The sequence below is a fragment of the Coregonus lavaretus genome, assembly GCF_964263955.1.
Source record: "Coregonus lavaretus genome assembly, chromosome: 24".
Classification (NCBI taxonomy): domain Eukaryota; kingdom Metazoa; phylum Chordata; class Actinopteri; order Salmoniformes; family Salmonidae; genus Coregonus; species Coregonus lavaretus.
The window spans coordinates 9,445,789-9,456,560 of record NC_140011.1 but is presented as its reverse complement, the minus strand read 5'-3'; positions in this window follow the sequence as shown (position 1 = coordinate 9,456,560).

The following is a 10,772-nucleotide window of genomic DNA, read 5'->3' as shown; positions in this document are numbered from 1 at the left end:
AGGCACTTAACCCTAATTGCTCCTGTAAGTCGCTCTGGATAAGAGCGTCTGCTAAATTACTAAAATGTAAAAAATGTAATGTCATACCAATTAGGATCTGGCTAAAACAAAAAAAATATTACTTGACACATTGGAAAGAATTTACAAAAACACAGAGCAAACTAGAATGCTATTTGGCCCTAAACAGAGAGTACACAGTGGCAGAATACCTGACCTGACCCACAATTAAGGAAATCTTTGACTATGTACAGTGAGCATAGCCTTGCTATTGAGAAAGGCTACCGTAGGCAGACCTGGCTCTCAAAAGAAGACAGGCTATGTGCACACTGCCCACAAAATGAGGTGGAAACTGAGCTGCACTTCCTAACTTCCTGCCAAATGTATGACCATATTAGAGACACATACTTCCCTCAGATTACACAGACCCACAAAGAATTTGAAAACAAATCCAATTTGGATAAACTCCCATATCTATTGGGTGAAATACCACAGTGTGCAATCACAGCAGCAAGAATTGTGACCTGTTGCCAAAAGAAAAGGGCAACCAGTGAAGAACAAACACCATTGTAAATACAACCTATATTTATGTTTATTTTTTTTCCTTTGTGTGCTTTAACTATCTGCACATCATTATAGCACTGTATATAGACATAATATGACATTTGAAATGTCTTTATTCTTTTGGAACTTTTGTGAGTGTAATGTTTACTGTTAATTTTGCATTGTTTATTTAACTTTTGTTTATTATCTATTTCACTTGCTTTGGCAATGTAATCATATGTTTCCCATGCCAATAAAGCTTTTAAATTGAAATTGAAATTGAATTGAGAGAGAGATGACCATGAGATACTATTAGGCCTTCTGGCGTCCCTGAAGTGAGTCATGAGAGGCATATACAGTATGATACAGTCAACCCTCAGTCCACAACCATCCACTCTCAGTCCACAACCATCCACTCTCAGTCCACAACCATCCACTCTCAGTCCACAACCATCCACTCTCAGTCCACAACCATCCACTCTCAGTCCACAACCATCCACTCTCAGTCCACAACCATCCACTCTCAGTCCACCCATCTTCTGACAGACTAGGGAAGTGGTTAGGGCCTTGGTGAAGAATCAATTCATTTCTTCATGGTAATGAGCAGAAACCGTCCATTTAATAAGGAGAATATTTGCTGCAAAGTCAGGTGACGTGGTTGTCTGCCTGGAGGTCTGGAGAGGATGTCTTCTCTCCTCTACGACTCATTTCCTCTGCTATTACTAGTCATTCTTTCCTTCTCTCCCTCTATTTCGCTCTTTCCGCTATGTCTCCTTTCTCTTCTATTATCCTTTTCTCTCTCCTTCTCCAGGGTAATGTTTCCGGTCCCTGGTGAAGGGTGCTCAGGCATTAGCTCTAAAGTCAATGTGAGGACACACAGAGGTTGGAGTGATTTGCACACAAGGACTCAGGAGAATTACTCCTTCTGCATTCATTCAGTCAGTCATTCAGTAAGTCAGTCAGTCAGTCAGTCACGATGGGGTTACAGGCTGGCTGGGGAAATTGGATATAGGTGGAATGAGAGAGGCAGCGAGGCTGAGATTTTACCATTACCATAGATCCTGCATTGGAGAGTTATTAGTCATACTACCCAGAGAGAGAACTCATTCCAAGTTAAATAGCAGTGTAGCATGGCAGTGCTGTATTTCTGCTAGCGATGGCGAGGAGAGTCGTAAACTTAACAGGGTTTAATATGTGGGGTGGCTTTAACTCAGGATAGCTAGCATTAGTAGAGCACACTCTGGGTCAAATTGAATGGCACAGCCGTAATTCAGCTAATATTTGGGAGTGAGGCTTGCTGAAGGCAAAATAACACACCACAGCAAGGGGTAGATCATGTGGAACAGGCCCAGCAGCGGTCTACTGGCTATGTGAAGAGAAATGGCTCCTATATGCCGGTGTTGGTTAGTATTCTGTAAGTGTAATATGGCAATGATGTGCTATCACATTAGAATTCTGTGGCTAACAAATCAAGAGTGATGGTGAGAGAGAGCAAAAGAGAAAAATAGCTAAAAAAGAGAGAAAACACAGGAACTACAAGATGCAAGAAAGGAATCATGACTCTCAGCTTGTCTGTCCACTGTTCTTGAAGGTTGTTTACCCACTTGTCCCCCTTGACAGGAGCATCATGGGAGTATTAGTTTGGAACCTTCATAAACTTTGCTTCAGGCACTTTAGTTAAAGTCAACTCTGGCATTGCTTTGCTCTCCAAACCTTAAATGTAGATTTTAAAACATGTCAGGCCCACACTGTGCGCTAGCTAGCAGAATGAATGCATTATTAATAAACACATGTAAGAGAAAGAAGCAGAAGGCTAACATAGAGTACCTACCAGACATATATATATATATACAGTTGAAGTCGGAAGTTTACATACACTTACGTTGGAGTCATTAAAACTCATTTTTCAACCACTCCACAAATTTCTTGTTAACAAACTATAGTTTTGGCAAGTCAGTTAGGACATCTACTTTGTGCATGACACAAGTAATTTTCCCAACAATTGTTTAGAGACAGATTATTTCACTTATAATTCACTGTATAACAATTCCACTAAGTTGACAGTGCCTTTAAAGAGCTTGGAAAATTCCAGAAAAAGATGTCATGGCTTTAGAAGCTTCTGATATGCTAATTGCCATAATTTGAGTCAATTGGAGGTGTACCTGTGGATGTATTTCAAGGCCTACCTTCAAACTCAGTGCCTCTTTTCTTGACATCTGGGAAAATCAAAAGATATCAGCCAAGACCTCAGAAAAAAATTGTAGACCTCCACAAGTCTGGTTCATCCTTGGGAGCAATTTCCAAACGCCTGAAGGTACCACGTTCATCTGTACAACAATAGTACGCAAGTATGAACACCATGGGACCACGCAGCCGTCATACCGCTCAGGAAGGAGACGCGTTCTGTCTCCTAGAGATGAACGTACTTTGGTGCGAAAAGTGCAAATCAATCCCAGAACAACAGCAAAGGACCTTGTGAAGATGCTGGAGGAAACAGTTACAAAAGTATCTATATCCACAGTAAAACGAGTACTATATCGACATAGCCTGAAAGGCAGCTCAGCAAGGAAGAAGCCACTACTCCAAAACCGCCATGAAAAAGCCAGACTACAGTTTGCGACTGCACATGGGGACAAAAATCATACTTTTTGGAGAAATGTCCTCTGGTCTGATGAAACAAAAATAGAACTGTTTGACCATAATGACCATTGTTATGTTTGGAGGAAAAAGGGGATTTCTGCAAGCCGATGAACACCATCCCAACCGTGAAGCACGGGGGTGGCAGCATCATGCTGTGGGGGTGCTTTAATGCAGGAGGGACTGGTGCACTTCACAAAATAGATGGCATCATGAGGAAGGAAAATGATGTGGATATATTGAAGCAACATCTCAAGACATCAGTCAGGAAGTTAAAGCTTGGTCGCAAATGGGTCATCCAAATGGACAATGACCCCAAGCATACTTCCAAAGTTGTGGCAAAATGGCTTAAGGACAACAAAATCAAGGTATTGGAGTGGCCATCACAAAACTCTGACCTCAATCCTATAGAAAATTTGTGGGCAGAACTGAAAAGGCGTGTGCGAGCAAGGAGGCCTACAAACCTGACTCAGTTACACCAGCCCTGTCAGGAGGAATGGGCCAAAATTCACCCAACTTATTGTGGGAAGCTTGTAAAAGGCTACCTGAAACATTTGACCCAAGTTAAACAATTTAAAGGCAATGCTACCAAAAACTAATTGATTGTATGTATACTTCTGACCCACTGGGAACGTGATTAAATAAATAAAACCTGAAATAAATCATTCTCTCTACTATTATTCTGACATTTCACATTCTTAAAATAAAGTGGTGATCCTAACTGACCTAAGACAGGTAATTTGTACGATGATTAAATGTCAGGAATTGTGAAAAACTGAGTTTAAATGTATTTGGCTAAGGTGTATGCACACTTCCGACTTCAACTGTATATACAGTACCAGTCAAAGTTTGGACACACCTGCTCATTCAACGGTTGTTCTTTATTTGTACTATTTTCTACATTGTAGAATAATAGTGAAGATATCAAAACTATGAAATAACACATATGGAACGATGTGTTATCCAAAAAGGTGTTAAACAAATCAAAATATATTTGAGATTTGAGATTCTTCAAATAGCCACCCATTGCCTTGATGACAGCTTTGCACACTCTTGGCATTCTCTCAACCAGTGTGTTGGTTCATTGTCCTGTTGAAAAACAAATGATAGTCCCACTAAGCCCAAACCAGATGGGATTGTGTATAGCTGCAGAATGCTGTGGTAGCCATGTTGGTTAAGTGTGCCTTGAATTCTAAATAAATCACAGACAGTGTCACCAGCAAAGCACACACACACCATAACACCTCCTCCTCCATGATTTACGGTGGGAAATACACATGCGGAGATCATCCATTCACCCACACCGTATCTCACAAAGACACAGCGGTTGGAACCAAAAATCTTCAATTTTGACTCCAGACCAAAGGACACATTTCCGCTGGTTTAATGTCCATTGCTCGTGTTTCTTGGCCCAAGCAAATGTCTTCTTCTTATTGGTGTCCGTTAGTAGTAGTTTCTTTACAGTCAATCGACCATGAAGGTCTGATTCACACAGTCTCCTCTGAACAGTTGATGTTGAGATGTGTCTGTTACTTGAACTCTGTGAAGCATTTATTTGGGCTGCAATTTCTGAGGCTGGCTAATGAACTTATCCTCTGCATCAGAGGTAACTCTGGGTCTTCCATTCTTGTGGCGGTCCTCATGAGAGCCAGTTTCATCATAGCGCTTGATGGTTTATATATATACAGTGGGGAAAAAAAGTATTTAGTCAGCCACCAATTGTGCATGTTCTCCCACTTAAAAAGATGAGAGAGGCCTGTAATTTTCATCATAGGTACACGTCAACTATGACAGACAAAATTAGAAAAAAAAATCCAGAAAATCACATTGTAGGATTTTTAATGAATTTATTTGCAAATTATGGTGGAAAATAAGTATTTGGTCAATAACAAAAGTTTCTCAATAATTTGTTATATACCCTTTGTTGGCAATGACACAGGTCAAATGTTTTCTGTAAGTCTTCACAAGGTTTTCACACACTGTTGCTGGTATTTTGGCCCATTCCTCCATGCAGATCTCCTCTAGAGCAGTGATGTTTTGGGGCTGTCGCTGGGCAACACGGACTTTCAACTCCCTCCAAAGATTTTCTATGGGGTTGAGATCTGGAGACTGGCTAGGCCACTCCAGGACCTAGAAATGCTTCTTACGAAGCCACTCCTTCGTTGCCCGGGCGGTGTGTTTGGGATCATTGTCATGCTGAAAGACCGAGCCACGTTTCATCTTCAATGCCCTTGCTGATGGAAGGAGGTTTTCACTCAAAATCTCATGATACATGGCCCCATTCATTCTTTCCTTTACACGGATCAGTCGTCCTGGTCCCTTTGCAGAAAAACAGCCCCAGAGCATGATGTTTCCACCCCCATGCTTCACAGTAGGTATGGTGTTCTTTGGATGCAACTCAGCATTCTTTGTCCTCCAAACACGACGAGTTGAGTTTTTACCAAAAAGTTATATTTTGGTTTCATCTGACCATATGACATTCTCCCAATCCTCTTCTGGATCATACCAATGCACTCTAGCAAACTTCAGACGGGCCTGGACATGTACTGGCTTAAGCAGGGGGACACGTCTTGCACTGCAGGATTTGAGTCCCTGGCGGCGTAGTGTGTTACTGATGGTAGGCTTTGTTACTTTGGTCCCAGCTCTCTGCAGGTCATTCACTAGGTCCCCCCGTGTGGTACTGGGATTTTTGCTCACCGTTCTTGTGATCATTTTGACCCCACGGGGTGAGATCTTGCGTGGAGCCCCAGATCGAGGGAGATTATCAGTGGTCTTGTGTGTCTTCCATTTCCTAATAATTGCTCCCACAGTTGATTTCTTCAAACCAAGCTGCTTACCTATTGCAGATTCAGTCTTCCCAGCCTGGTGCAGGTCTACAATTTTTATTTCTGGTGTCCTTTGACAGCTCTTTGGTCTTGGCCATAATGGAGTTTGGAGTGTGACTGTTTGAGGTTGTGGACAGGTGTCTTTTATACTGATAACAAGTTCAAACAGGTGCCATTAATACAGGTAACGAGTGGAGGACAGATGAGCCTCTTAAAGAAGAAGTTACAGGTCTGTGAGAGCCAGAAATCTTGCTTGTTTGTAGGTGACCAAATACTTATTTTCCACCATAATTTGCAAATAAATTCATTAAAAATCCTACAATTTGATTTTCTGGAGAAAAAAAATCTCAATTTGTCTGTCATAGTTGACGTGTACCTATGATGAAAATTACAGGCCTCTCTCATCTTTTTAAGTGGGAGAACTTGCACAATTGGTGGCTGACTAAATACTTTTTCCCCCACTGTATATAAAGTGAGAGAGAGAGAGAGAGAGAGAGAGAGAGAGAGAGAGAGAGAGAGAGAGAGAGAGAGAGAGAGAGAGAGAGAGAGAGAGAGAGAGAGAGAGAGAGAGAGAGAGAGAGAGAGAGACAGTGTTAATTTTGTCAGCTATTTTAGATTTAGTTTTAATCTTAGTATTTTGACCAAAATACTTTTCAGTCTTAGTCCCATTTTTGTCATTTCATCCATCGTAGTTTAAGTTACTATCAGCCGACAAAAACTCTGGACAATTTTAGTCTAGTTTTAGTCACAGTCATTTGAGTGATTTTTTACTGTGCTACTATTCATGAAATAATTAATATTGACCTATATGTCTGCATTAAAATAGCCTTGTCAAACTAGGCCTACTATCCCCTCATATAGCTGGCAACATTGCTGGTGTGTCAGATTTTAACCCCTAGAGTCGATTGATGCAAGTTACATAACAAAACAATCCCCACTGCATCCGCAAGTGTTGCACTTCCGCATCTGCGGTGAAAGGTGACAGAGCTAGAGCAGTGTTTGTCAGACCATGAGACATCCCGAAAATCGGTCTTCTCACGAAAACGTCTGTAGTGTCCGAACGGTTTGACCTACAAAACTATTATGACCACTCTATGGAAAGGTGAGACTCTCATGAACACGGAGACTGTGTGACTCGTCTGAAGTTGATACCGTATATGTGCTAACTTCTGTTCGGTAGCATCCAAACCGTGTGGGCTACAAACTAATGTGAACACGATGCTGTTCTCCATTTTGCTTTACGACCCCCTTGTTTTCCCCAGTGCACCGTTTTACCGCACTGGAGTGTTTTACGCATTGCTGCGTACCGCTATATTGCCGAATAAACCATTTATTCTGTGAATTACCCTCCTGCGCCTGACTCTGTCCAAAATCACCGGCTACAGAATCACACACCCAACAGCATGGAGTCAGCAGGAAACGGGAATATGCCTGGATTCGTCGAGCGGGTCCGGGAGCATTCTAACATGCTAGCCAGCTTGGGCGAAGCGATGGATCGGGTTCTCCAGGTCGTCCAATGCCTGGAGAGTGGACCCGACCCTTCAGGACCAGCTGAGTGACCGGATCCAGCCACCCACTCCCCAGCACCCAGAGGGATTCACCTATCCCAACCGAGGGAGTACGACGAGACAGCGGCCCGCTGCCAGGGATTCCTCCTGCAGCTGGACCTCTATTTTACCACCATCAGCCCGGCTCCCTCCGAGCGGGAGAAGGTGTCCGCCCTCGTCTCCTGCCTCTCGGGGAAAGCCCTGGAGTGGGCCAACGCGGTCTGGAGTGAAGGAGGAGATGCTTTGGACAACTACGTGACGTTTACTCACCTCTTCCGGGCAGTCTTCGATCATCCCCCCGAAGAAAGAGAGGCCAGCGAGCGCCTGGTCCATCTGAGGCAGGGGACGAGGACCGTGCAAGACTTTGCCCTGGAGTTTAGAACTCTAGCGGCGGGGTCCGGGTGGAACGAGTGGGCTCTCATTGACCACTTCCAGTGCAGCCTGCGGGAGGACGTCCGAAGGGAGCTAGCCTGCTGGGATACCACGTTGACGTTCAACCAGCTGGTGGACATGGCCATCTGGTTGGACAACCTGCTGGCTTCCAGAGGACGTCCTGGAAGTGGCCTGCCCGTTTCACCCCGCTGCAACCCGGATTACGTTCCGATGGAGCTGGGTGGTGCAGCGAAACGGGAGAACGGAGGACAACTGATCCAGTGTCACTCTTGTGGCAAGAGAGGACATTCTGATGCACGCTGTCGTCAGAGTTCTTCTGGGTCTGGAGGCGGCATGCAGGGCACTCTCACGTCACTCCAAGTAGCACAAACCCACACTCGTTCATAGCCCTCTGCTGCGCACTTCACCATACACATCAACTTCCCTGAGCACACGGTAGTTCCCCAGTGTAAGGCGCTGGTCGATTCAGGCGTTGCTGGGAACTTTATGGACAGGTTGTTAGCTAATAGGTTATGTATCACATTGGTTCCCCATCAAAGCACTTGACAGTCGACCATTAGGGTCAGGTTTTGTTAGGGAGGTTACATCACCAGTCACGTTGATTATGCAGGAGACCTATAGGGAGCAAATCACCTTTTATATTATTGAGTCCCCTGATTTCCCTGTTGTGTTGGGTCTTCCTTGACTCGCATTACACGACCCCACCTTTTCATGGCTGCAGAGGGTTCTCACGGGGTGGTCGTGAGAGTGTCAAGGTAGGTGTCTAGCTGTTTCCGTTGGTGCAACCACGGTGAAAAGTCCAGACACTACCTTCACCGTGCGCATTCCCCCCGAATACCTCGACTTGACGCATGCATTTTCCAAAACGCAGGCGACCAAATGACCACCTCATCGGGCAGGGGATTGCGCGATAAACCTCTGGTTAGATGCTGTGCCTCCCAGGAGTCATGTCTATCCCCTGTCGCAGGCTGAAACGGAGGCTATGGAGACATATGTCTCCGAGTCCCTGAATCCAGGGCTTCATACATCCCTCCACTTCGCCCGCCACCTCAAGTTTCTTTTTGTGAAGAAGAAAGACGGAGGTCTGCGCCCTTGCATTGATTACTGGGTACTTAATCAAACTACCATTCGCAATAGTTACCCTCTATCCCTCATCTCCTCTGTTATTGAATCAATGCATGGGGCGCGCTACTTCAGGAAATTAGATCTCCAGAGTGCGTATAACCTGGTGCGTGTCTGGGAAGGGGACGAGTGGAAGACAGCATTCAGCACAACCACAGGGCATTAAGAATACCTGGTGATGCCGTACGGGTTAATGAATGCTCCATCAGTCTTCCAGTCCTTTGTGAATGAGGTGTTTCGGGACATGCTTGGTCGTGGTGTGGTGGTCTACATCGATGACATTCTGGTGTATTCTGCTACGTGCACCGAGCATGTGTCCCTGCTTCGCAGAGTGCTGGGCCGACTCTTGGAACATTACCTTTATGCCAAGGCAGAAAAGTGTCTGTTCTTCCAACGGTCTGTCTCCTTCCTCGGATACCACATCACCACCTCAGGTGTGGAGATGGAGGGAGATCGCATTTCAGCCGTGCGTAACTGGCCGACTCCAACCACGGTAAAGGAGGTGCAGCGCTTTATTGGTTTTGCCAATTACTATCGGAGGTTTATCCGGGGCTTTGGCAAGGTTGCAGCTCCCATTTCCTCTCTGTTGAAGGGTGGGCCGTCCCGGCTCCGCTGGTCTGCTGAGGCTGACAGGGCTTTCAGTAACCTGAGGGCAATGTTCACCTCAGCCCCGGTACTGGCCCATCCCAATTCATCATTAGCGTTCGTAGTGGAGGTGGATGCATCCGAGGTAGGGATAGGCGCTGTCCTATCTCAATGCTCGGGCACGCCACTCAAGCTCCGCCCCTGTGCCTTCTTCTCTAAGAAGATCAGCCCGGCGGAGCAGAACTACGACGTTGGTGATCGGGAGCTGTTGGCTGTTGTCAGAGCCCTGACCGTGTGGAGGCACTGGCTCGAGGGGGCAAAACACCCTTTCCTCGTCTGGACTGACCACAGTAACCTGGAGTACATCTGGACAGCGAGGAGGCTGAACTCTCGCCAGGCCAGGTGGGCCTTGTTCTTCACCCGTTGTCATACATACCAGGTACTAAGAACATGAAGGCAGACACACTGTTATCTATTGGGCACACACGTCCCCCTCCTCTGGTCACCCAGGTATCGGCCGTACAGTGCGCTGCCTGACCGGGAAGTACTGGTGTCCTACCTTGGCTAAGGATGTGAGGGTGTATGTCTCCTCCTGCTCGGTGTGCGCCCAGAGTAAGGCACCTAGGCACCTCCCAGCGTATAAGTTACATTCCTTACCAGTTCCACAATGGCCATGGTCCCACTTGTCAATTTACTTCCTCACTGATCTTCCCCTCTCTCAGGGTAACACCACCATCCTGGTTGTTGTGGACCGCTTTTCTAAAGCCTACCGCCTCCTTCCTCTACCCGGTCTCCTCACGGCCCTGCAAACTGCGGAAGCCCTGTTTACTCACATCTTCCGGCACTACGGGGTGCCAAAGGACATAATGTCTGACCGGGGTCCCCAGTTTACGTCCAGGGTCTGGAAGGCGTTCATGGAACGTTTGGGTGTTTCGGTCAGCCTGACCTCTGGGTTTCACCCCAAGTCTTATGGGCAGGTGGAATGGGTGAATCAGGATGTGGGTAGGTTCCTGCGGTGCTACTGCCAGGACCGGCCGGGGGAGTGGTCGGTGTTCTTGCTAAGGGCCGAATATGCCCAGAACTCTCTCCGCCAATCCTCCACTAACCATTTCAATGTGTTTTA